Below are 5263 nucleotides of genomic sequence, written 5' to 3' on the forward strand. Positions count from 1 at the left end.
TTCTTGAATTTAGATATATTGTGTGGTTCCTACCAGGATTCTTTGCTTTTCCTCACTTTGATTTAGTTTTTTCAAATTCATTTAGTATGGTTATTTCTTAGGTTAGTCAGTAAGGTGATTACTCACTATAAGTGTATATAGTGAAATTTTAAAGTAAAAATCAGTATTTATTATTCACTAGTATAGTTCACTGTTAAATGCTGATAATTAGTTTGATAATTTTCAGTTTTTAAATGTTTTATGAGTGTATTTTGTGTATATTATCATTTAATAAAAATATGAAGAATCTGAGTACTGTAATAATAGTTTAGTTATTTAAAGCAGTGATAACTAGAGCAAATGTATTATTTTTTCTCTCTTAGTATGAGACACGAATATTTGAATATACTCTTCTCTTGATACAAAGAAAATTTAATATGAGTGTATAATTTACATGCCATTTCCTCATGTAATGAATTTGTCTTTTGTTTAAAATTTCAAAGGGAGTTTCTAGAGATAATATAATGGAAATAGTGGCAATCATTCAAATCAAAAACGATTTTGGCTTCAATTATCTACATTTTCAGAATAAATGTGTTGTCAAGGGACTCAATTCTTTAATTCCACATGAATCAGAACAGTAAATGCTCGTAGGAGATTTAGGAGTCGGGGGCAGAAGTGCCAGGCTGTTTTTTTTCCCTCAAGTGTGCCTCACCCTGGTCTTTATCCAGAACGGCTTCCCTAGTCCACCCTGTGATGACTGGATAACTGTTGGATTTGCCAATGAATACTAAAAACAGCAATACTATCTTACATAGGTTTTTAGTTTCTGGGTTAACTTTTCTGTGATCAGAGGATAAATTCTGGATTATTTCAGTCCTTTAAAAATCTGCTAAGACTTGCTTTATTGACAACTTAATTTTAATCAAAGTAAATGCTTTAGAATTTAACAAAGGTTTGTTTTGATTTTGTTTGCTGGCTATTTTATTAATTTAATATTATTAGACAGAAACAATATGAAAATTGCCAGGCATTGAAGTAAAGTGAGAAATTTTAATGTAACATGTAACTCTACAAGATGACATTAGGCATGATGTCTTTCGTTCTTAAATCTCCAGATGCTACAAAAGATGGTGGAGAGGCTCTAAAAATCCATGTGCCTTCCCTTCTTAACTATTAGGACCTTTAAATGTTTATTTCATCATATGTCTTTATTACTGTTCTTTGTAATTGCAAACTATACAATTATATATTTAACAATTCCAAATATTTGTTTACCAATTTTTAAATGTATATCTATCCAGTCATTCTTACTAAACATAGATTTACTGTTCTTTACTATAATTGCTGAGCAAGCTTAATTTTTAAAGGAATAAACATAACTGTTAATGTTGTCAGTTTTAAGTTACAAAAAGCTGAGAGTATTTTGTGATTAAAATGTGTATCTTATACATCTTTAAAACTGATGACTTTTTAAATGGTTAGTTTGTAATCCTGTTTAAATTAATATTTAAAATTTATAAGACATTATGGAAGAAAATAACAGAATGATAGAGACTGCAGTGATTTTTCCTCATGAAATGAGGGTCTGTAAGCCTGAAGTTAGTTAGCTGAGTTTGAAATCCAGGCATTTCAAACAGAAATACAAGTTTATGTCAAATTCAAATGCTTAATCTCTTGTTTTGACTTTCTCAGAAAGGAGATGCCTTAGTCATCGGGGATTTTAACAGGAAAGTTAAGAAAATTAAAAAGAAAAACCTATAAAAATTACACCCTTAGGTACTTTTGTTTTAACTCATTTGTTGCAAATTAATCTCACTGTAATGAAGAAATCAAATTTATGAGGAAACGTTCTATATGAAAATAATAGAGTATGGTTTTGCAAATATTTAGTTTCTATTGAAACATTCAGAATACACATAAACCTTATCTGATGTCTTATGTCATGCATATTTCATTTAGAAAATTTTAAAATTAATACTCAATACCATGACTAACTAAAGAGTTGTATTTCTGTTTCCTGAAACTTTATTAACTGAGACTAATGAAGTGGAAAAAAAATATTGATGTCTGTGTGTATCCATTAGAGTATAAGAAGACCACTGGTTTGTGAATCAAAAATTCCCCAAAGCTCTGAAAAAATAATAAACTTGGGAAAAATGTACCTCTCTTTTCAATGGAAAAGTTAAAAAAAAAGTACTAGAAAAAAAGGAATGACTTTAAAACTATATATACATATACATATATATGTATAAATCTGCCATTGTTGTATATGTAAAAGTAGATACTATATAGAGTTATAAAAATGTTTCAATGCTTCTGCTGGGAGCCATCAGCCAAGTGCCCAGCCAGAGACTGCGGCATGCTTCCTCACTAGTTTAAATTTTGTTTAAAAGTAATATAATAAGTTAAGTTGGCTATGTGTATTAGTTGAAAAAAAGTAGAGAAAGACTAGAATTCCTTAAATCTTTCAATTAAAAATTTTAACTATCTTCCTTTTTGTTTGTGTGAATGGTGGCCATCTCCTTCTCTCAGGTCCTGCAAAGCAAGTGCTCCTAATCTCATTTCAAATTCCATGTTCCTGGTTGCTTTGTGCCCTCTTCTCTTTGATAGATTCACAAAAACTTAAAATTTTTGTATATTACCCAAGTTTATGTCATTTTTCAATTGAGTATGTTATTTTATAGTTTTTATAGCTTTCTGTATCATAAGTGAAAGCATTTTATAATAGTTATAAAACAGATTCTGTGTATAGATAGTTTCACTTATGTGATTAGGCATAATGGATGAAGGATTTCCATTTATACATCACTTTCTCAAAACTCATACAGATAAGTTCCATCATGAAAAAGCTATTACCAAATATTTTGATGCAGACTTTAGTGTAAAAATATTTTAAGTTTTTAATGAAGTGAGTACCTCCTTCAATATGAGTTTGTAAATCTAAAAGATATGGAAATGTTAAGTATATAATTCATAGCCTGTTTTTTTAATTAAATTAATTGCCTGAATAATGTTACAATGTAGGTACTTTATACTTAGATGTGAACTGGGGCTCATATTAGCATATTTTTACCACTAATAGAAACAATGTTTTTTGATTATTTACCCATGTTTCAATCAATTAATTACTGTGTGTCACTCACTGTGGATAGAAACATGACAAACTAGAGCCTCCACTGTAAAACAGGAAATAAAAAAAAATATTTTCAAATCTAAAATATAAGTATAGTTGAAAATAATGGAGAAAAGAAAGGGCAAGGAAAGCCAAATTTTAAAATCCAAATTTTAAGAACAAACTTATGCATTGTTTATTGAGCTATCATAATCATTTAATGTAACTATTTTAATTTTTGCAGACATAAATAAAATTCTTTAATCTAAAAAAAAATAAAAACATTCCCCAAACATCATGTAGAGAATTTTAATTTTGATGAAATTTATATAGCAAATTTTGCCAAGTTATCTGGAGTGGTATTTGATCAACTTTGTAATACATTTGGTATTTTCCCCTGAGGACAAATAACTTAGAGTTATTTTAAATAAATAATATTTGATATGTTTCAGAGTTGGAAATATATATATATATATATATATATATATATATATATATATATATATATTATATATGCCTTGTATATGTGATGAAAACATTTTTCCAAGTAGGGAATAAACTATTAATTTAAAATCAGTAAGTGGAACACAATTATAAAGAAATTCAGGATCCACAAAATGTGAATGAATCATTCCTGTAATGAAATCTTAGTCTTTATTACTTTTGTGCTTTATCATTTACTTGTCTAAATCAATTATATTTAAGAGAATAGTGGTATTTCAATGGTTCAAGAATGTTTAAATTTATCCTAAGTAAGATTAATATCACTGCTCATGGAAAATTTTGAAGAGAAAAGTAAACAACGTAGATACACTTTGAAGAACACATGGGAAGCCAGGAATGGTGGGTGCCCAAACCTTATTGTATACAGTGGGGTTCAGAAGTGATGGTGGTTATGGATAGGGGAGCATTACTAACTCAGGGGACCTTTCTCCTTGACTGAACCACCATCCATGGTGAGGTCCAAAGACAGGTACACTGGAGCACTGGTATCATTTGGAATCAGCAAAGATGAAATCATATTCAGTAAATATTAAGGGAAATATAAACTTACATCATTTAACTATTTCAAATGTAAACTGTGGTAACTTAAAAGGTGTTCTATTTTTGTTCTAGAAATGATTTAATATAGATTTTTTAAATAATTCTAACACATAAAATTCTAACACATACTTTTTATTAGGATTAAAATCCCAACCTTAAAATTAAAAATTGCATATAGTATATTTTGGTTATGATCTAGTAAATAGAAAAGAGTTCTTTTTACACATGCTAGACAGTTTTCTTAGTATTTTTTTTCCTGTAACCCACCATAACAACCTAAAGAACTTGATTGATGATGAGTATACATTAACATTTATAAGTCCTACTTATGACTCAAGGACATAGACATTTAAAAACAAATCACGAGTAAAAGAAAGCTAGAGAACCAACCTAACACTTTCAGGAAAATTAGTTATTTCTTTTTTTTTTTTTTTTTTTTTTTTTTTTGGCCTGGTTCATTATTTGAATTATATTGCCACCTCGTGGTTAAATTGGGTGTTTAAAAACAAAGTTTACAATATTTTGAAGTCACAGAACTACTGAGAGAGACAAGAATATAACATGTAATGTTATTTTAAGCCCAGTTCCTAGCAATCATATTTTAAGTTTTGAAGAAAGAAGAAATACTTAGGCACAAACACTGAGTTACAAACACTGACTTTGGTCTATGCAGTGTTGTGTATTTACCTATTTTCTATTGCTACTGAATGCTTATTGTTGATTCACAAGCTGCTTTCCTTTTCTTGGAAACATGGCAGGAACATACTTAGACTGATTAGGAGGACTTTCCAACATGATTGTAGTAATCAGAGTTTTCTAGAGAGAGAACCAACAGAACTTGCTTATCTTACGTAGATAAAGAGTCCTCCCTCCCTGAGATTTTGTTTTCTCAGTTACTTGTGGTCTATTGTGATTTGAAAATATCAAATTATTTTTAAAAATAAAATCTTTATATCAAGAATGTGAAGACACAAATATTGCTGGCCATGGTAACTTTTCAAATTTTATTTCCAGTAAGAAAAATTCTTACTACTAGCAATATATTTGCATTTTCTGACAAAATTATGGAATGGATATTAATTAAGATTCGATTTGATCAATATTTTCTTTCATTACTAGTGGAGG

This window comes from Callospermophilus lateralis, chromosome 4 (assembly GCF_048772815.1).
Source record: "Callospermophilus lateralis isolate mCalLat2 chromosome 4, mCalLat2.hap1, whole genome shotgun sequence".
In the NCBI taxonomy this organism is placed as follows: Eukaryota; Metazoa; Chordata; class Mammalia; order Rodentia; family Sciuridae; genus Callospermophilus; species Callospermophilus lateralis.